This window comes from Convolutriloba macropyga, chromosome 9 (assembly GCF_964194025.1).
Source record: "Convolutriloba macropyga chromosome 9, txConMacr16.3, whole genome shotgun sequence".
Lineage (NCBI taxonomy): Eukaryota > Metazoa > Xenacoelomorpha > Acoela > Convolutidae > Convolutriloba > Convolutriloba macropyga.
Genome location: NC_134476.1, coordinates 52249110 through 52273028, shown reverse-complemented (window position 1 = coordinate 52273028; position 23919 = coordinate 52249110).

Below are 23919 nucleotides of genomic sequence, written 5' to 3'. Positions count from 1 at the left end.
AACAAAATTTAATACCAAAGTCAAAATAGCGTCAGATAAAACTGATATTAAACAAAATAACTTTTGATTGACCAGAAAAGATATGGGACTACTCAATAAAAAGGTAACAATTAGACAAGAAAGAACAGAGTTATAAATTTCGCAAAGTTGTAAAAGAACAAAGAACAGTAAAGTTGTAAATTTCGCTTATTTTTTTAAAAACAATTAATTTCAAAGTAATCAAAACCATTAGAAATGAAATAACATATCCCATATGTGTACGATTAAGAATTTTTCTATAGAAGGAATTAAGAACTGCCGGTATTCAATTTTTCATGCGGTTACAAAAAGAACAACAAAAAGACAACAAACAAAAAATCAATTAAAACTTGGCAGAAAACGCTTTCAAAACCGTAAAGCCATACTATGGCCAACAAAATATGTTCTATTGCACTTTTTGAGAGCACCCGTAATGTATTACGTAACATCTCATTAATGAAGCTAGATAACAAGTAGCTAAAAATGAGTAAAATGCAAAATTAAGCAACACTTCATTTTTTTTTCGAAAAAAAATAGTTCCAAAGACATTAACGCCATTAATTACAGAATGAAAAAATTAAGCAGGTTTGTTGATTCTTCCACAGCAAGCCCTTGAGAATTGAAATTATCCAGAATATGTCTTAGTTCAACAAAAAGAACGTCAAACATGACAGAAATCAAAAATTAATTTACCTTTTTCCCGTGTCGAAACCAGTAAAGTCAACAAATTCTTTAAAAGCATTAGATTGTGTTACACGACTCCCTCTTGCAACCTTCTTTTGACAACAATATTGTCATATTTGGCCGGTTTTTAACGAAACTAGATAACAAACAGACAATAAAATTGCGAAGTTACAAAGTGTCTCTTTTTAATTTATAAAACAATTGTTTTCAGAGTCATGAAAGCCATCAGCAAGCTACTAATATCAAAATATTGGATCATCTGTTCTTCCATGAAAAGTCAATGAAACCGGGTCATTGTACTGGAATTTTCATACGACTAAAAAGACAAAGTAAAAAGGACAGTTAAAGACAAAATTTTAAAAATTCAAATCAATTCTTCGAGAAGATAGTGTCGAAGCCGTTAAAAGCGCAATCTATATCTTCAAGGATTTTAATATTATCAACTGTACGTTATTTAGAAATTCAATAATGTGATATACGAACTCTCAATAACGAGATAATGTGAAAAAACTAGAAAACGTGAAAAATGAGCAAATCCCTAAAAAATTTTAAAAATCGAGAAATCTAGTAATATCAAAGCCAGAAAAACATAACTTAAGGCGTAAAACCGCAAAAAAGATTGAATCTGATTTCAATAGAAAGAAAAAGCATTCTTTCATTGCTGACAATAAGCTACAAGATGACCAAACTAAGGGGCAAATTTCAATAAGTCATTATTTATTTAAAAATCAAAAAGTTTTAAAAGTCAAAACAACCATAAGCTTTCAAGTAATCAACTAGATACAACAATGTGGAGTTCATTAGGAATCCAACTGGACCTATCATTAGTAAATTTTGGTTTGAAATGTTCTGTTATTTATTTAATGTAGAAAAGATCGATTTTTCGAGTAAAAAAGACCGACTGATTACAATCCGAATAATTTTTGGATTATACCTGTCCAAGATTGGTTCAAAACTAGACCTGCTAAAGCTGTGTGTCTATTAGGAACACTTAATTGTTCGAATGTTCTAGATATGGATATTTTGTTTGTTAAAACCTCAAAAATAGATGATGCGTTTTTGATAAACAACAATTATGATCATCAAAATTTAGCAAAAAACGGCCAAGTTTTAATTACAGAGCACTCTCAACGGAATTTGAAGTAGAAAAAGACCCATTTTGAGTCTAAAAAGATTGTGGTAGTGGTGTTTGGGTCAGTACGTCCGGTAAATTTATTCAAACTGGACTAAAGAAACTTATTTCGTGCTGTTTTTGATGAAAATTTTTAATTTTGAAATATTTAGCCAGAATTTTTGAAAAAAAAAATAATAAAAATAGCCTACAATAAAATTTTTTGTTTTTACAAATAAAAATAAACAGCATTTTTAAAAAAAAAATTAACAAATTTTAGCAAAATTGACAAAGTTTTAATCAAAATTTCCGGAAATTCTGAATAAAATCTCACCGGAAATCACTGTATTTTCTCAAAATTTAAACCTCGATAACTCCCTGTAAAAAACGAAAGATAAAAAAACTTTTTAATTCCATATTCTACGCTGGACCAGCTTTCTAATGATACCAGTCTCAACTCTCTACGATGAATATATCGATCGGTCAAAATTGACTGAACAAAAAAACCCATTTGAGTATATAGTTCCTTCCCCCTCAAGAGGGGTCGGAACAATTAGCATTTATTTTGCATTAATTTCGTTTTGCAAAATTCAGCTGAATATCTCATTGGTATTCATTTTCAGGAATTATTTGCTCTAAAAACTAACTGATTTCAAGACTGAACACTAGTCAACATCAAAACGCGGTCCAATATTTTTTATCAGAACAGTTGCCAAAAATTTTACTAATTAAGATTGAGGCAATAGTGGATCCTAGCTATAACTATTGATGAAAAGCCAATTGATTTCTCGGACAAGATTGTGAACAATCTTGTTAGCAAGCACTTTGCAACGGATTGAATTTTGCGTTAAGAAAAACGTCTTTTTTTTGAATAATTTGTTATTATACCTCGTTTCTACGGTAAATTTTGGCGAGGAGAATGGCGTTTGTAATAGTGTACTGTTAGGACTGCTCGACCGTCATTTGCAAAAAGCTGTTATTTGGTTCTCAATGAAAGAACTGTTTTGTTCCATAATTATTGCGCTAATTGTTGTTTTCAGCCGTGGCATTAAAACTTGTTTACACTATTTTACAATATTCTAATGCGTATAAATGGTTTTTCTCTTCAGTATATTAATTCGGCAGTATTGTAATTCGACAAAACAGACTGAGTTGACACTAAAACAAGATTACTAAAATCATGAAATATCCACTCTAAGAGGTCATTATTAAGCAATTTATTTGCATTGTGTTTTGTATGTAAATCTCTATGTACAAAATTTGATAGCTAGCAGATTCCTCAGAATTGGGAAGCAGTTTTCCTTTTCGATTTCTTGTTGTGGGCTCTCAGCACATAACACTTTAAATTTCTTTATCATCTAAATTATGGTAATGATAGAACAATCGAACTGTTTCAAAATAGATTTCAAAAAAGCGCCTTAGTTATAATGCATCTCCTCAAAGTCCTTTGACGCTTACAATAAGGCTGATACTGGTGCAGGAACACAAAATTTGTTCACGTCTTTTGGCCGAGGAAACAGATCACAATTGAACGGAAAGGGCTTAAAAATTTGTTTCTTGTGAGTCTTAATAAGTGCGCTGGTCTCTTTGTCAAACTCTTTAACAGCAAGTCGACACACAGCCCTACACGGAGGCATAATTTGAACCAGAGGTTCGTCCAACTTTATCGTCGCATTGTTACATACTGGCGCATAGAGCGTGCTCAGAAAGAGATAAAGTTTTGGCAACTCAGTCCCAGTGAGATTCGTGATTTTGTTCATTTCGTCTGAGAGTAAATCGATAACTTCAACTTCGATATTGGGTAAATGTCGATCGAAGCTTTTGTCCCAATTCCCAAAGGGCTTCATATAATTGTCAATGCAATGTCCAGGTATAGGTTTCTCTGTCCATGGAAATATTGCCGTCTGTCCACGCGAGGAAAAGGGCAAAGTCATAGATAGGACAAAAGCAAAACCAACCAGCTGCTTCAACATTGTAGCGAATTTTGCACGATTAAATCTAGTAATTTAATACAGAAATCAAATGTTTTAAAACTATACAAAAGTCAAATAAGAATCTATTTACTAAAGTGCTTAATTTGGGTAAATTAGGATTGGGCAGATGAGAAGAGCGAATGATCCATCTTAACAAAGAAAGATTATTTTAGGGGCAAAGTTGACTTGTGGGTTCTTGTCGTCTTCTTAATTTACTTTAGACTGGTTCACTGGTTTTAGGTATTTTCGTCAATCAGTCAAACATGATAAAATTTAACTGTCGAAATCTTTTAACTTATAATATCAAAGGATATTTGCATTTTGACAGTTCCCTTTTGATACAAAACCATTAATCACATATCTAAGCTCAAGCGCTGACTTTGTAATCAGTCTTTTGCTCTGAAAATCTCTCTCTCTCTCTCCAATTATTTCAGTATGTGCGCATAATTTACGCTCCGTTAAACTCAATTTGCTTTAAAAATTAGTATTCTCTATGAGGTTATAACAAAGGTAGTGAGAGGTAATGAGAGCAAAGGTAATAGTCAAAACGTAAGAAATCTGATTCACTATTGTCAATGATTGATTGTTCAATCCCCTGCCACATAATGCTGCCTACGTGAAAATGGACCCTCACTCAACCACAAATTTTGGTTGATCGCAGCTTGACCAATATAGGTTGCAAAGATTATATTGCTCAAGAAAGTAAAGAAAGTAAACATAAACAACAAAATACAATACTGCTTATTGGAAAGATCAGGTGAATTGTAATGAAGTATATAAATAGCAGCTGAAAAAAAGTTATTGGCTAATGCTCGTCATTTGTAATTGATAGTTACATTAATTCCTTGCAATTGGCAAATATAAATGGAAGCGTAGGACTTTTCATCCATCTTACCGAAAAGGAAGAAAAATTAGTTTTCAATTGTTGAGAACTTGAAAACGGGAACTTACGGCTGACTGAAATTTAATTTGCCGTCAAACACAAATCTGCAAAATGGAAGCCTAAAAACTATCTATTTGACCAAAAACTAAATAGAAGAGCGAAAAATTGAAATTAGTCTTAAAAACAAATACTACTTATAAATGACTCTTGTTATTTTCGTTATAAGAAATTGTTGTAAAATGTTACACAGAAAACTTTGTAACTCTTTGTTATATAGAAAACAAAATTTATTGAAACCAAAAATGCACTCCTTTAGAATACTTAAAGTAAACAAGGAGGCTCGGTAATGTGCGTACGCACATAATGTTCCGACCCCGCTAATCCACATTCTTAACTTAATTGGCTACCCAAATTATGAAGAGATCAAAAACATAGATATCGTTCAATAAACAACCAATGGAATATAATAATGCCAAGCTAGAGGGCCGACGACAGTTTTTGATAATAGAACTACTAAAAAGGACCATTAGAAAAATCAAAAATCAAACATTGTGTACGACCACAACTCGATGTCTACAATAAAAAAAATCATAACAAAATCAAACTCGCGTCAGATAAAATCTAAACAAAACAGTTTAACGTATGCTTCATTAGAAAAAATACGGAACCAGGTCTCATTGCTACTGGTTAACAGGTCAACAAAAAAGTGAAAAAATAGCAAAGAGGTGCAAAGTTAAAAAATTCGTTTCATTCAAAATTTCTATTATTGAAAACAATTAACTTTACACATTTATTAATGTCATTAGATATCACCTGAAATCACTGAGATTTTCCTTTATATCGCCGTAGGAAGCAATTGAGACATAACAGAATTCAATTTTCAATTGCACAAAAACTTAAAGACAATGGGACTTACGATTATTGTTATAAACCAAAAAGAAAACAAAAATCCTCTAAAATGTGCAAATATATAAAAGTCTCAAATATTTATGAAGTCTCGTAGTAAAAGTAGTAAAAAAGGCGAGAAACAAAAGTTTGAAGCTAAAACTGTTTCAAGGGTTAATTTATAGCTCACTGCAAACGGGTTGTTGAGTGTGTTTACAAAGACTGAACTACAGTTTGACCGAAAATATATTTTAAAAAATGACAAAGCTCAAAAAGCCAAATTTGTTTTGGAAACAAGTTTTTCCAAAAGTCATAACAGGTTTAAGATTTCAACAAAAAGCAATGGTTTAAGTTGCAACACCTCAGGAAGCCAAATGGGCCTATTAATATTAAGACCACGACACGTCCCAACAAAATAACAAATTTATAGCAACCACACAAGGAAGCCAAAACTTCAATCAATTTTACAACATCACACTATTCAAGGCACTATACTTATAAGATGTTACCTGCAAGAACTGTAAACCATTTTTTTCTCCTCATCCTAACATCAACAAGCCTTCCTTATAAAACGACAATGTAGACACGACAACAAAAAGAAACCCGAAAATTGAACAGTATATAAACCTCGAAAACTTTTGTTTGAAAATAAATGGTCGAACTAATCAGTCACAACGTATAACAAAGCGCAATAAAAGTGGAGGAATCATCAAGAAATTGAGTTTTATTGTGACCAAATTGAAAACAAAGGAGACAGTTGATAGAAACTGTTTTAAAAAATTTAGTTTGAAATTCATTAAACCAAACAGCTATAAACTGAAATCTTTACCTAGGTGGAGTCATACACCCTGGGAAAGCAATTGAAACAAATCGTTATCAGGTATATGACGAACAACAACAAAAGGAAAGACAAACATAGGAAAAACAACAAAAAATCAACACAATTTTTTGAGATAACTTGGTCTCAGCCCAAAAAGCATAAACTATTCAACAAAAACAATTAAAACATACAGATACGCATTTTTACAACGCTGTTAAAATTTACTACTTTGCTTTCTTTCAATTAGATTTGACAACAATGTGATAGTTCGAGAAGGAAACGAAATGGACTCATAAGAAATGCAATTACTCTCAAAAATGAAAATGAAAAAAAAAATTATTTGAAAACGCGTAGTATCAAAACAAGGAAAACATAATTTGATATAAGACCGTTTCAAAAAATAAAGTATTACTCTCACGGAATTGGTTTTTGCCTGTTTTTACTGAGGCTGCGCCGGACGTTCAGGGAAATAAGATAACATAGAGGCAAAGTTCAAAATTTCACCGATCTTTTCTTAAAACAAATATATTCAAAGTCATAAGAGACATCAGATAACAACTGAAAAAATTGTCTAGGTTCATCTATACCTTCTAAAAATGTAACTGCATCTTTTATTGGGAACACTAAGACGTTGGGCTACAAAAAGTATAACAAAACCATGAGCTTAACTCTTAAACCATATTACAATTTCGTTGGACATCTTTTTTGCAAATATTATCTGTCATTAATTGAGCCCTGATTTGATTTTCTCGTCAGTAAGTTATGTAAAAACATTTACGTAGCGGAAATGCTTTGAAAAAGTTGTCTTGCCCCATTTAAATCTAAAAATTTTTAATCGTAAGGATCCACGGTGAGATCAAGAACAACCCAGATTTTGCTGCGCGTCTAACAAAACATTCAAATGTTCAAATGATTGCGAAATAGATCAATTTTTAAACAGAATTTTCAGTTTGTTAAAAAATAAATAATGCTTTTTTTGTAGTTTTAGAGTTTAAATTTGCAAAAAACTTGAAGAACTACAATCCATAAAGCCAGCGGGATTTCAACTAGCTCCCTTATGAGCTTAAGAAGATTTCAACCGCAGTTTTAAGGTGTCTACTTCAAGCAAATTTGAAGCACGTTGTCTAAAAAAAGCAAATGTGGTCCTATTTTTCTCGAAAATATTTTGATTTTTGAAAAACTTAGCATAAATTCTAGCCAAAAAATTCGGATCAAACAACTCAGCAACCCTCTTTTATCATTAGAGAGGAAATAAAAAGCAGTACAGTCGAAACATTTTTTTAAGCAAAATTGACAAAAATTTGGTCAAAAACACTGAAAATGTGAATAAAAACAGCAATTATTAACAAAACTTTAAACCTCGATAACTCCCTATAAACAGAGAAAAATGAAAAAATCTTTTTAATTCCTTTTTCTACGCTGCACTGGCTTTCTAATGATACCACTCACAACTCTCTACGATGATTATATCGATCTGCCAAAATTGACTGAATAAAAAAACCCAATTGAGTATATAGTTCCTCCCTCCCTACTAAAGTGGGTGTCAGAACAATAAAAACAAACATCTAGTACTCTCCTTTATAAAAACTACAAAAAATTGAAGGATTTTTTGTACGAATATCCAAATTAAGCCAATTGAAGTATATCTAGTGGTATTTAACTTTGCTATAAAATTCAATTATCCAGAAATACTAGAAAAAGTGCAGTTATTCAAAAAGTTCAAAATCCTTTGCATTTATCCAACTAAAATTTTTGGTTTTGTTCGTTGTTTTTTTTTCTATTGAGTAGTAACAATTTGTCTGAACGGAGATGAAAAAAAATATATCTCTATTAAAACATATTATTTCTCTCTCGAGTCTGAATTTGATTTTCAAGATCTTCTTCGATCTAGTGTCTCATTTCAACAAAGTGACAATTTAATAAATTTATGAATCTGCGAGCAAAATAAATATTAAAAAAACGTAAGAATTTACACGAGCCTTAAGTTTTACAACCACTTTTTATTTTAAATTTTGTCTAAAAAAACCTGAGTCACGTATTCTCACTTAGCTCTTCAATAGCCAAATATAGAACCGCTAATTGAAAGCGTAGGAAGTTCATTAACATAAAGAATTTTGACAAGAAAAACAAAAAAAATTTCTTTGAAAGTTTGGGATGAATTTATGTTATCAGTAAAAAGAAACCGTCGGTTGATGTAACTAACATTTTCACGATTTAAAAATTTCAAGGCAAAACTACATTTATTGGGCAACCAAAAATACCATCAGCTTTTTATAAAACTACTTTTAAATACAACCCAATATATTGGTCTTTTCAACATAAAGACTGCTTTGAGAACTAATTAGTAAATCTTTTCAGAACAGGAAAAAAGTTTGATGAATTTCTCTTGAAATTAAAAATGGAAAAATACTTGCTGGTTTTGTTGGTCTCTCAAAAGTTAACAAATGTTTTTACGTTGAAATAAAAGCTTTGTTTTTGTACAAAAACTTTTAAAAGGAACTGGCTGAAGCAAAATAGAAGAAAAATCATTTCAGGTGAAATACTAAGGGAGACTAGGAATGATTTAAAGGCACCATAAACAGTGAAAATAAAGAAAACGTCGTATTGAAAGGACTGACAATCTGATCTACACAATGCTTATAGATTGTAGCTACCCTTTCGCAAATTCCATATTACATGACTTTTCCCCCTCAAATAATTTTATGAAAATTTTTTTGCTAACGACTTCTTCCATTTATTGCTTACAAAAGAATGTCCAAAAGTATAAATATGATTATAGTTGTATCAAGAACTTATTGATATCAAATTTAACCGACATATGTTTTGCGAAAAAAATCAAAAACTGTATAGGAAGTGCAAATTCTGGATGTTATTTTTCAAGATCTTTTGCAAGATCTTGCAAGATTAGCATGAAGTTCAAAGAACTGGCCCCGAAAACTGCTCAAAAATTTTTTGGATTACTTATCTTCTTCCTGAAATTGTTTGTTTGCGCTCTCGAGAATGTGTACCTCGAGAACATGAACCATTCTGTTGTTTTAATTGGATACCTTGAAAAAATGATGGCAGTATTGACAATTATTGATTCTAAGTATAGCAATAAAAATTTTTAAGAAGACAAAAACCACAAAAAAATTACAATATTTGAATGTTCGGATAAAAACGAAAATTTTCTCTCTAAATTTTTGCTTCAAAGATTAAGAGAACAACTGCTGAGCGCTTCTTAAATGATAGATAAGTTACAAAGAAAGCAAAAGGAGATAGGAGCAAGTAAGAGGAACGTTGAAGTAATAAACTTGTGGTCATTTCCATTTTAGGTGATTGTAAATCAGTTTTGGTTCTGTAATTGACATCAGTATAGTGAACAAGACCAAAATTTAATCAAACATAACTTAGCAAATTTAAAGTTGTTGCGGTTCAATAATGTTTTGATGTGGTTCAATAATTTTTTGAGACTATCAAAAACAGAATAGATTGACTTCGTCGCAGCTAGATTTTTTCTACAAATTGTTACAGTATATCTCAACGAAGAACTCCTTCAAGCGTCTTAAAAGAACACTGAGTACTTTTTGTTGGGGGGTCCGCAGGCGTAACTACTGTGAATATGGACCAATACTGCATTCGAACCAGCATCTCTTACATGCAAGCCTACTGTGCTACCCATTTGCACCAACTGGCCCTAAGCTCTCGAACTCAGGCATCACTTATAACCCATTCTCAGGTTCTTTCTTGATCCTCAAGGCTTCATTTCTCCAGCCAAGTACACTTTCGACAATCAGAGCTTCTTGTTAAACTATGTCAAGCCTAGTTCAAGCACAATTTACGTTAGGTTGTCCTCTCTCAACCTTCTAACACATGTCTTAAAATATTTCCGTTTTTCCGTTTGAGAACTGTGCAATTAGAAACTCTGTAACTTAAAAAAAAGCTACACAAAATTTATTTAAATGAGCTTGCGGAAACACCGACTGTATACCTCAATTGAGGGTTGCATATAATAACTTCTGATTTTTTGCATATGTTATTGATTAAAATTTTGGTCCTTTTACAAAGAAAATTTGGAAAAAATGTAATTGCCTCAGACCAAAAGATTGCATCATCAGACCCATCCGAAGATCCGATGATCAGTTTATCGCTTATTAGTTTGGTGCGCTCATTATTTCGTTCAGATGTTCGTTTGGTCTTTGATTGTTTCATGTTAATTTGTGCGTTCTCGATGGTCTGATTATAAAAAATTTTGAACAAGGACCTCAACCTGGGATACTACAATCGTTGGTTCGTTCAATCGACCTAATAGAATAAAAAATAGTCGGGGATCAGATTTCAGAGAAACATCTTTAATGACGCATCTGCTCAGAGCAGCATGGGTATAGGAACACACAATCTCATGATGTTTTTGGCATCGGAAACTTCTCTCAGTTCAACGGAAATGGTTCAAAAACGTTGTTCTTGGTTACCCTCGTCAGGGTTTCTTCATGTCTTTTTCGTTGCCTCCTGGTTGAGATATATATTTTTTAAATATAAGAAACTGTCGGTATCGTTGTTTTTTCTCTATCCAAAAACGACGAAAGTTCCTCCAATTTTTTGTCAGCATCATCGTTTTTTCAGTATGTATCATAAGAAAGATATGGTATCATCGTCGTTACTAAACGTAAGCGAGATTCGGTATTGTCATTTTTAATCATAAGGGAGACTCGGTATTGTCGTTTTTCAAACCTAAAAAATTTTCGGTATCATCGCTTTTAAGCGGAAAAGATATTCCGTGTCGCTATTTTTCAAGCATGAGAAAGATTTGGTATGATCGATGTCGTCGTTTTTAAACGCAAGAGGTATTTGGTACCGTCGTCCTTAAACGGAAGAGATATTCGTTATCGTCGTTTTTCAAACATAAAAAAGATTCGGTTTCGTCGTTTTTAAACGTAAGAGAGAGAGAGAGAGAGAGAGAGAGAGAGAGAGAGAGATTCGGTATTGTCTTTTTTCAAACATAAGAAAGATTTGTTGTCATCGTTTTTAAACGCAAGAGATATCGATATCGACGTTTTTAACGCGAAAGAGATTTGGTATTCTCTATCGCCATTTTCTTGGATTATGATGATAAAAAAATATCGAAAAATGTTCTAAAGATGATTAAAATTTTCCTGTATTTACTGGAGGTGCTTTCCTCCTCTTTTCTCATTCGGGATGGGGACTAGTTACGGCGGAGTTAGAAACAAACAACTATAGGAAAAATGAGTCCAAACAAACGGTAAAAACTGCGCCCTAAAACTCTCTCCAAACAAAACAAAGAACATAACGTAGTTAAATGTAAGCAGCAAGTCAACATACTGCCCCACACGGAAGCACAAATTGAACCATTGTTTCGGAACCATTGTAACTTGCATCGATACATACAGGCGAACTCAAGTTGCTGAAAAACAGACAAATTTTTAGTAACTCGTAACCGGTGATTTTGGCAAATTTGTTAGCTTCTTCTGTCAGTAAAACATTGTTTTCAATATTGATGTTTTGATGGAAAATTTAGCTTCAGTTTATCATGGTCAGTACAATTTCCAAATATAGGGTTTGGTGACAGTTTCAGTAATGTCTGTTCGTTTCATGAAAAGACTGAAAGCGTTGTTATCAGAATGGTAATCAGTTGGTTGTTTAAGCATTGAGAGCCATTTTGTAGCTTAAACTCTGCTAGCTCAATATCAAAAGCTAGTGTATTAATGCTGCAACCTTCAAAGGAGAATCTATAGTTATTAATGTGCTTAGTTTGGAGGGTTATACGATTTGGCGAATCAGACGACCTTATACGGGTCTGACTTAACAGTTCTCATCCTAACCTCACTCTAGATCTAAATTGGCTTGTCAAAAGGTGTTGTCTTCCAACTTATTTCATTATTGCATTTGCTCATTATTTGAGTTTTATTAGTTTTTTAGTATAGCACATGTTTATTTGTTGTTTATTAGTTCATTGTGTTATTTTTTTAATATCAATAAAGAAGTAGCCGAATTTTGAAAAATGAGTTAATGGCAATTGTTCTTTTTATTCTGAATCACAGTCTTTTTCCAACTTTCTGTCTCTATTTTAATATAAACAATATCTTTTTGAACTCCCAGTTATAAGGAGAGCAACAAAAATCAAAATAAGAATCTCGAGAAACTTTATTTTTTATTCTCATTGTGGGTTTTATTTATCAAATAAGCCACTTTGTTCTTTGAACTGCAGTTTTTTACCCAATGAGCTGAGATGGGGAGCGCAAATCTTCTGGAACGACTATTAAATTTTTCAAATATCACTTTTTTGACGCACTATTTCGATTTCGGAAAACTTTGTCGATAAACATGGTTGAAAAAAACCGACACCCTTGGGGTTTTTAAATGACAACAAGCAATCAAACGTGCAAAAATAAGAACTTTGTCTGGCTTTACAAATTGCAACCAACTAAAAACCAGAGGTTTACACAAGAATTTTGTGAAACTATATCTTGTAATGTCTTACTCAATTGTTGATTACACTGAGATCTAGGCTATTTTGATATTGAAACATGTTAAGAGATCGATTGAGAATATTTGAAACTCTCCATCTAGAGTTCAAATCCATTAGAAAAAAATTTTCGGCACAGATTTTCAGCAATTTTTGAACATTTTTGACACCTGACGAAAAACACAACAAATATCTACTATCTCAGTAGCAAACGTAATGACAGTGGCCTTTTTGGGCACTGTCGTCATATTACTCTCGTCTATATTCTTTCTAAAAAAAATAAAAGTTGCTAGAATAACAAAGAAACAGGTATACATTTTTGCGTTCGAGTAAGCTCCTCAAATTTGAGCAAAGAATTGTTAACCAATGCTATGCAAAGATTTGTGAATTTTCAATTATTTGAAATTTCATTTTTTGCATCTTAACCCAAAAAGGTTAACAAAAGACTTAAATTCGTCCGGGAAAATTTTGAGGTCAGTTTTTCAAAGAGGAAAAAACGACATCTTTAATACTTAATTCTTAAAAATGCCGAACTTAAGATTCTTAGGAAATTATTATGAAATTTTTCAAAACAGGTTTCTTCATAGAATCTATGTTTTCTTTCTCAAAAAGAAAGGAAAATATGAGGCTTTCAACGCTCAACTGGAAGTCAGAGAAACAATACACTTTTAAATCTGTTTTATCCAATAGCTTGGGCAATACAAAAAAAGCGCTATGAGTTAACTTAATCTCAATAAAAATTATTTCAAATTTTTGTGTGAAATTGGGCAAAAAAACATCGATACAAAAAATTGCTTTGAGATGGCAAAATGGACTTTTGAACAAAAGGAAAGCAAAGAAAAAACATTTGTTTTCTTTAACAGTAAGGAGAGCAAAACCGGAAACATGGTTGTTAAAGTGAGCAAACGCAAAAACTCAATAACACATTTTAATCATGAAATTTTCAGTGCCTTTCCAAAATAGAAAATTCACAAAATGCACAAAAAACTCTGATGATGGCAATTTCTTGTGATAAGATTACATTTGTCGATCTTGGTTCTAACCGTTAACCGACACAATAAAAAAATGTAAAACTAGAAAAAATTGCGCATGCATAAGTTCCTAACAACTTAAACAATTATCGAAAAAAAGGTTGCTGTTTCGAAACAGAGATAATTTTTAAGTTCCTGAAGTTCATTGTCCTTCCGGCTTGACTTTTCTTGCCTGAAAAACCAAAGGACTCTTTTTTAGAGAAGCTCAGAAGCTCACAGTGTCTCCAAAAATTGCATAATTGAAAAAGTTGTTTTTTAAAAAGTTCTTAAAACGATGCAAGTCAAGTTACCAAATTTGATTGTGAGAGCATTCTGCTGCACACAAAAACATGTGCGTTTCGTTATATATTTTTAAGCAGATTTTTCAAGAGAATGAAAAATGATTTGATTGCTCATTTTGTTCAAGTTGAAAAAATTATTCGGAAAAAACGATGAACGTCCAGAAAAAAAATTGTGAAAGGGAATTGAAGAATTATGCATAAAAATTGCTAATTATATGAGAAAAAAAAGACGTGCCAAAAATTTAGAAAAGTTTATAGAAGTCTTGAAAATATCAAAATTCGGAAAAGTGGCAACGGCTGTGAACCTTAGAATACCGTTGCATCACTTGATTCTAATTTAGTTCCAATAACTAAACGTTCAACTTTGAAATAATTATTTTTATACAGTTTTTGTTAATAACTCAAACTATGAATTCAATTTGGAAACTCACGTCCCCAAAATTTGTAGCCTGGTAAATTGGCTATAATTATGCAAAGCTTCAACCTGCTATTGTTGACAGTTTCCTACAGATGCGCTCAAACGAAACAATATTTTTGAAATTGTGCTCAACTCTTGATCTTTCGCTATGACCTACTTTGAAACCCAGGATCAAATTACACTTGCTTTTTTGGTTAAATTTTTACTTCGTACTTGGTACAAATTCCTATTTTGGTTAGACCCGTTCTTGCTCGTGCACTTTGCACGTTGCACAAAATTTCTACGTTGCACGAAACTTAATCCCTATTTTTCAATTTCAAGTAACTTGAGTGTTGTTATGAATTGGTCTGTATGAAGTGATTTGCGAATCCTTTCATTAAAATGTTATCAAAAAATTTTTGAAGCGTCCTTGGAAAGTAAATAATTGTCACCCTTACTTGAATAGAATTCCCAAAACATCGATTCCAGATTGTTTGTATTAAGCAGGTGACTACGCAAATGTCAGAAGTATAACAGAACACATGATAATTCAGCCTATCAATGAAACACAGGCACGGCAGTCATAATGGTGTGCTTGAATCTACTTTTTCTCAGGCCCATACCAGTTAGAAAATGCACTTTTCTAACTCACCTGAATTACTTTTGATTTTTTTCTGATCCTCCCCTCAATTCTGATCCCCCACTTCTGATTAAAATATAATACAAATAAAAGCACTGCGTGCAAAAAACAGAACAACAGAACCCGGGTCAGGGCTCATGTTTTCGTTAATTTATAGCTAATAATATGGCTCACAAAAAAGAAGAAGAGATAATACCGTACAGACTAATACAGTCCTAGAGCAAACTTTCATTGTTGGGGCTGTCTGGTTTCTTGATTCGACAAACCCGAACCCCCCCAACTATGTACATTAATAAATAAATTCTCCTTTGTCAGTTTTAGTTGTAAGATAGTAGATTATTATAATATTAAACAAGAAGATTTATTCTGCAAAGTCTGCTGTAATGTTGAAACAGCTGATCAGTTTCGTCATTCTCTTGTATATGATTTTGTTCAATACATCGCATGGGCAGACAGTATTCGAATTTTCAAACCATCCTATACAGGGAGAATGCATCGAAAACAATGTGAGACAAAAGGATTTTGGGAACTGGAACAAAACATTCCATGAAAAGTTAGCTTTCAGCGACATCGAAAGTGTTTCTATACTCGTGCAGGAAACGAAAAAGATAGCTAAAATCACTGGCTATGGGTTGCCAAAGAATTTTGGGTTGTTATGGACGTTGCTTACACCAGTATGTCTCAATGCGACAGTGAACTTTAATGAACCAATGGTACAGCTGGTGTCTCCATGTAGGGCTGTATGTCGACTAGCTGCCAGAGAGTATACTGAAGAGATCAGCGCAATTATGACGTCACATAAGAATCAAGTCTTTCTACCATTTCCCCTTGACTGTCGCCAATTCCCTCGACCGAAAGACGTGAACAGATTATGCGTTCCTCCACCACTACCGCCTTCTTGGTGAGCATCAAAATACTTTGACTGGAAACTTGCGGCATAGAATTGCCTTTAATAGAATTTAATTTGGAATGGATTTCATTTTGTTAGGTTTCTTAGACTAAACAAAATCTAAAGCTTATTGAGTAACATAAAAAAGTGTTTAAGAAATGCTGTTTTGCGCTGAGAATCGTCAATACCAGAAAAGGAAAACCTCTACAGATGTTCCCAAATTTCAACTTTCGAAGATCCTGCAATCTAGTGATTGTTAAGGGATCTATATGTAAGAAACGCATTTTTAAAATAATATACTAAAAAGTTGATCGTGAAGAATTTTTAATCTCATAGAAAAAAATATTTAATAATCGCCAGTTCAGGAGGTTAGTAAGCGTTAACTTTGCGGCGATATAGTGTTAATCAAGTATGTCGTGGTAACTATGCTACCGAAAAAATAATTGATGACTTTGGTTTCTACGTAATCGCTGCAGAACAGCATAGTTAATGAAATCTTGGTTCATAAAGAAAGAAAGAAAGAAAGAAAGAAAGAAAGAAAGAATTTCGTTGTTGAATAGTTGTAAATGAACAAGCAACGTGGACAAATAACGAGATCAGAGCGATCTTCTTTTTCAATTTGCCCAATAAATTACCGACAACAGTGACTTGATATACGTTCGTTAAATACATGCAAAATATAGCATGCAATTATTCAAATAGGAAATCAATTCAATAAACTAGAGTAGCGGTCATAACCGATCATTGATATTATTATCAGCTCCGTTCAAATCAGTTGGAATCACGCTCGCTATATTCTTGGCAAAATCTTTGGAGTAATTTCTATTCTCCCACCCAAATTTTTCCAGCCACTAGTTTACTAAACAAACGGTCAAACAGAAAATTAAGAGCTCCCCACTCATTGGACGAGACATCAGAAACTCATCAGCTAATAGGTGGCATATTTTTCAAAGAAGTCTCCACTCTTAACAGGTAAAAATAAGGATTCAAAGGCTTGCTCGCGTTCCATAATTGCCAATAATTTTGCATCTCTTGCAATCAATATGATTGCAAAATCGCGAATAGCTGTAAAAGAGACTGATTGAAATAAATTATTGAAAGCTAGAGATAGCACCAGCAGGCTTTAAACTTCTGATATCAGCCAGAATGGCGATTCGTTTGGGGGTCTTACGAACAGCATTAAGTCACAGCAGCTTTTTCTCAGCTGCCACTTTTTCATAATTTTCTACACATTTCCGCCTGTTCTTTTCGCGAGCAGCAGAGCTCATGTTTGGTGCACAGTTTTCTTTAATGTTCATTGTCTTTATAATTATCAAAAATCACGTCTTTAAAAAATCAGTTATCCGCAAAACAAAGTTATCAGATGATTAAACTATTAGTTTAGCAAACAAAGAACCGAAGAATAAAGACCGAATAAAATTATGAATTTAATTAACAATGACGAAGTAAGGTTGGTTTATTAATATCGCATGCAAATCACGGCGAAGTAAATCGAAAGAACTACAGCTTAATAAACTTGAGAACTCTGAGAACTCAGTTAAAAAACTGACAGAACTCTTGAGTTTAACTCAAGTTGGTTGATGAAAAAATTAGTTTGCAGCAAAATTAATAGATGGAAAACCTTTTTTCCTAAGCTATTACGTTAAAAAAACTACATTTGGCAATTGTGAGGCTGTTTTTGTATTTCGTTGACGTCAGTAACAGTACCTCCTCACAGATTTTCAATTTACCTAACTGCTGTCCCCGATCAATAACCGATTTGTTAACTATGGTCAACAAGGACACAAAAACATGAATTTGGTTAACCAAACTCACAGATAAGGTAACTTTGATAACAATTTTGAGCTTTCAATCAGCCTAAAAATTATTGCTAGAATTCTTTTAGTAAAAACTTGAGAGCTAATTGAAAGTCCTAATTCTTCGTCTGAGCTATAATAAGAGCACTTTCAAAACTTCTTATTGTCGTTTCAATCCCTAAATAGCGTTGTGAGGGACATTTCTGAAATTAATCATGAACAATTCATTTTTTTCCAATCGGTCGGCTTGAGAAGTTCCTAAATATTTGAAACAAATTTGAACTACATTTCATTGCTGTTCAAATGTCTACAAAAGTTGTCTTGGGCAATGTGACGTCTTCTTGTAATTTTACAGGCGCCAATGTAGTTTTTGCAACGTAATATCAGCTAATTCGTCTACTGAATGTTTTTTGATAAATTAATTCAATTATACGCCATTTATGTGCTCCTCCGGAGATGGCCCAAACTCCACATTACTTCAACGTTGGCCATATATTTTTGCCAAAAAACGGAGATTTAATTTGGAGCAAATTGATTAGGTAAAATTAAATTGAACTGTTTTAAAACCAATTTATCTTAACAATTTCCTTGAAGTAGCATTACACCTCAATCAATGGAAAACTGAAATTTTTGTAAGCTTTATAGAAAAAAACGTCATATAAACAAATAAATAAAAATGAAATCAAACCAAACATGGTTTCCACCATCTTGGTTTTGCCCCACTTAGGGGAGGTTCAACTTCGATAGAGGTTTTCTAACGGATCCCACCCAGAAGTTTAGCAGTAGTATCTGAAATTAGATATTGCTTCCGCTTCAAAGAATTATGTCAATTCTCTAAAACGTTATGGGATTCACCAGAGGCGTATACCAGGAAAGATTGCAGGTGAATGAAAACGCATTGTTAAATTTAACTTCACGAACAAACAAATTTTAAATTTTTTTGCACCGCATCTGTCTCATTTCTCTAGCATAAATCAAGACTTTGCCTCTGGACCTTGTATTGAAGTAGTGTGAATAGATCTCCCAGAAATCAAGTGGATTCAGAATAGTCTGTCTAACAAGTATTTTGTTCAAAAGAAGGAGATCTGTAAGGACCAGCTTGTACCCATTGGGCAAAAGACCTTGGTTAATCAGACTTAACACATAGCCTGACTCCGAGATGTTCAATTTTCTACAAATCCATTAAACACATCTTCTTTGAACTTTCTCCACACGCTGTAGATTAAATTTACTGAGGCACCAAATAATTGATCGGGGGTAGAGAACTGAAAGTAAATAATTTTTAGACAGAACGCAATTAACACTCGCTTTTGCTTCAGCAGGCATAACTCGTCGAAAATGCACTAGCTTCACAATAATAATAATTCTAGCTTTACAATAAAGTCAGTGTGAATTTCGCAAAAAGAGTTTTGAGAGAAATTTACCCTAATATCTCTTATCGACTTGAACCGTTCAATCTGATGTTCTCTTGCTTGAAAAGACAATTCTCGGTCAGCGCGATTTTGTAGAGACATTTTCATAAACTTGAACTTCGTGAAATTAAAATTCAAATAGTTCTTTTTACTCCACGTGATAGCACTATCAATATCATTTTATAAAAATGCTTGATGGGTTCCTGAACCAACAATTTTTGTGTCGTCCGCGAATAAAATCTTTTATTCAAGAAAAACTCTGGTAAATCATTTGTTAAAATCATTTATATAAATCAGTTATATATGAACTCTCGAAACGCAGACTTCATCGAGGAAACTTACAAACATAATTCGATCAAAAAAACGTGTGAAACTACAGTGTTTTCCTTACTTGCGCTGTAAACTCTCAATTTTTCGAAACTCATATTTTTCTAATTTTTTTTTCATTTTTTTCACTATAGGATGTAAAATTTTGTATAAGTTTAATTTGTTTATGGGCTTTTCACACCTCTTATAATTAGCAGAAGAGGCGGACGACTTCGTGAAAACCAAAAATTTGTATTCACATAGTTTTTAGTAGCATTTAAAACTTTCTATGCCAATGGCAAATTATCTGATCTTGCGCAATTTTTAGGACGTTTTATACTTTCCAATTTTGTTAATTTGTGACAGGATAGAAATTTCATTCAAACAAAGGAATCGAAAATTCTATGTTTGTTTAAACATGAGATCAACTTCTGTTTCATTCGTACAGAGCCGATGATTGAAATCTCTGAAAATATTTCCAGGATTTAATTGACCAAAAAACTGCGGTTTGTCAATTTTGTCTCAAAAACTGTTGTTTTGTGTTGAGAAGTGTTCGTCTATTTAATCTTTGGTACAAGAAAAATATTCCTTTTCCTGATTTATTTCCTTCAAAATTGCACAGAGTTATTGTCTAAAACAAGATTCATTTACCTCGTGGCTGAAAAAGCAATGTTTGGGTTTGCGCTCAGAAATTATAATTAGGTCCAAAAATTTTTGCGCCCAAATATAAAACCGTTTACATAGATTGAAAGCGGCATTAGTTTTCTTTTGTTTCATTAGTTCACTATGTTACGCTAGTGTTCACTACTTTGGACTGGTTATGATTTGAGAATTAGATTACTTGAAAAACAAAATTTTTTAATCTAAGTGCCTTCTATGAGATAATTGTCCAACTGTTACCAAAACAACAAACCGCTTTTCAACTGTTTCGCTATTATTCTTCACAATATTTTCTATTCATTTTACACCACCTAAAGTCTGTTCATCCCCTAATCTCTCGGCTGTAGATTTTACTCGATTGCCGCAAAACGAAGAAAGAAAGATAAATTTTTCCTTTATCATAAAAATTATCAACAATTTAATAAATTACATAATACATTAAATAATTCATAATATATATCAATTAAATTTTTCACATATCAAAGGTATCTCGGAGAGGACAGATAAACGTGGCTATCAAGCCCACCTAGTATCTGCCCTGACTAAAGTTAAATAGCTTAGAAGAGAAAACGATAATTAAGAAAAAAAATGCGAACTTTTTGGTATTTTTTGGTTCACTTTATTATTTAGAAACTATTTTGAGTTCTGAGTGTATGTTACTTCAGCTTTTCAACAAACTCACCAAATTTGGTTAATCAACTATTAGACGTTTACCGCATTGGCATTTGTTACTTGTCCATTGTTGTTCGTCAAAGGTTCTTCTAAAGTTTGACTCGTTCTTCTGAAGTCGTGCACAGAGTGATTTTAATCCGTTCCCTTAAATTTGGTTTTAATTCTCCTGAATATCCAGGGTAAAAACCGACCATGCGAATTAGGCGTTCGTATTGTGGATTACGTACAATTTTAGGGTCTTTCCCATTATAGCCCCCCCCCCCCATGAAATTATAGCCCCCCATTATGGAATAATTACCATGTTTGGGGGCTATAGGTTATCTGACCACTAAGGTGGGGGGGGGGACTATAATGGGAAAGACCCCAATTTTAACTCAAAAACATGAACTTTTAAAAATTTCTGCTATTGAACTGTTTTCCTTCCTGTTTTGAACATTTTAAGTTCAACATTTATGCTCAAGAAGTACTCAACGTGATGATTTTCAACGTTTTTTGGTCATCAGACAAAAATTTTTTCCTAATGAAAAGCTTACAAAATTGCTGAATGGAAATCTTCAGAAATTAACGGATTTACCAAAAATACAAATCCTGTCGTCGTTTTGTAATATTTGAACATCAGTTCAAAAATTCTCGTTCTTTTTTATCTTTCTGTTTGAGCTAATAAACAGTCGTAAAGCGTCCAGAACAAGAAAAGTACTTCAAACTTAATCCTTAGAAGTCTCAAAATCAAACAGCTAGTATTTCATTTCCTCCTTTTTGTACTGATTTTGCTTGCTTTTGAATAATGAAAATTTCACATGGAGTTGGGAAACGACGAAGTTGTTCAATTCTGATCTAGAAAAAAAGTTCACCCAAAAATGTGACTACAATATTTACTTAAAAATGCTTTCAACAGCAATGCACGAAATCAAAACCAAGTCTGGATCCTTTCAACAATTGCCCCCTTTTGCAAAAGGGGGGCTATTCTTGAATAGATTTTAAGCGAGCCATTTTATTAACCAATCAGAGACGACTAACTTTCCACGCATGCACATACTATGTTAAATAGAATAGAATAAAATACGGCACGGTATAGCAACTAGCCGAACCGGAACTCTTAGCGAAAAGAATTTCCGACTGGCGGGTCGATGGGCGCGATTCACGCGCGTCGCGGCTTTGCCGAGATAACCCACAGGCGATTTCCGGATTACATCCCACATGAGAGGCATGGCCATGAACAGCGGTCCGCAATTGCGCTTAAACTATTATTCGGTTATCTAAACTGTAGGCCAAGTAATATCGCGGTAAAATATAGCACGGAAGGGGTGGCGATTCTCTACTAGGTACCAAGGGGGGAATTGTTGAAAAGATCCCCAAGTCTTGTAATTGGAATCGAAGAAAGATCAAGCAGTCCATGAAAACTATGTATATGTATTTGACTTTTAACTGTGTTAGATAGGGTGCAACAAATTGGCAACTAGGTCCAGTAGCGTCCAATTTAAGCAATTTTTAACGTTAAACATTTAATTAGAAGACAACTAACTACGCGGCAGCTTTGTTCACAATTTAGAGTACAAACAAAGAGAAGAAGATCAAACATTTCGCAGCCAAACAACATCTTACGAAAAAAACCACCTTACAACAAAACCAATACAACCACAACTTTTCAGATAGCAAGAACAGGAGCGCCTAAATATTACAAGAACAGCTGTTTTTGAAGAGTACGGCTTCATATTCGTCAGTATTTCACCTTAATAACAAATCACGGCGATAAATTTAAGCTTATTTCTCAACAATTTTGTACATCTCTTGTTGAATTTTTAAAACTCTTGATAAATTTGGACAGGGTTTTGCGGGCAGTATGGAAACATAAATCAACTAATTCCTGAAGAGTTGCTCTCGAACGAAAGGCAAGGCAATTTAATTCAGGGGCGGTAGTCTAAATAAATTTTTCCTTATGGGTGCAAAAACAGTTGACCAAGATGGCATTCGGGTCACGAACCTCCCACTCCCTCACCAAAACACTACCCTCTTCTTGCTATGCTGCAATCTATATTATTTTGACAAGCTTTACTTAGGAGTGCGAGTAATAGAGATCACTCAAAATGAAGAACGAAAGCGTGAAAAAGTCACTTGAGAAGTCAAAGAATGTTCTAAAAGAAAAACCCAAAATGATCACGCGAAAAATTTTCATAACATAGCTGGCAGATTGCCAGAAAATAGCCGCGATAGATCTGCAGTCTCAAAAGGATAAAAGAAACAGACCAAAATTTCTTTTTTTAATAAATGCTGATGTTATATTTCTTATTAAGAATCTGTTTATCCCCATGCTACTTCTATTCACTGCACTCAAATAACCTTCAATTAGAGTGACGCACACTCGCTTGACCTTATCTCTTTGAATTAAAGTGATGAAAAGTCAATTTTAGAGTGAGGAAGTCATTTTTGAGTGAGACAAATCACGTGTGACCAAACTTTTTCACGCGAATGAAAACTAGCTCCAATAAGTGAAAAATGGTCACGCATGCACATCATTTGAAATTGCATGAACGAATGAACAAAAAGCAGATTTGAAGTGATTGTGACGTCATATGGTCGTAAAAATCTTGACGACGAAATAAAACATAGGACAAATCCTGACGTACAATTCAAAGAACTGACTAAACAAACAACTAGACCTAGAACGGACTATGAGTCAATTGGGATAACCATTTCTAAAAAAATCAGATAAAAAATCCGAAAATCAATGTCAAAATGCCGCATGTGAACAAAAAACCACTAGCGAGAAAGCAAATTTTGGTTAAAACAAAGAGCTAGGCCTAGAATTAACTATGAATGGATTGAAAAAACAGTAAAAATCAAAGTGAAATTGCCTCATGGGACCAAAAAACCACTAGCGAGAAAGCGAATTTTTGTTCAAACACCGTTTTCTCACTCTACTTTAAAATTAGAGTGAAAAAATTTCACACTGCAAAACCTTTCGCATTTTCGCTCCACTTCCTGTTTCGGCGTGACCAAA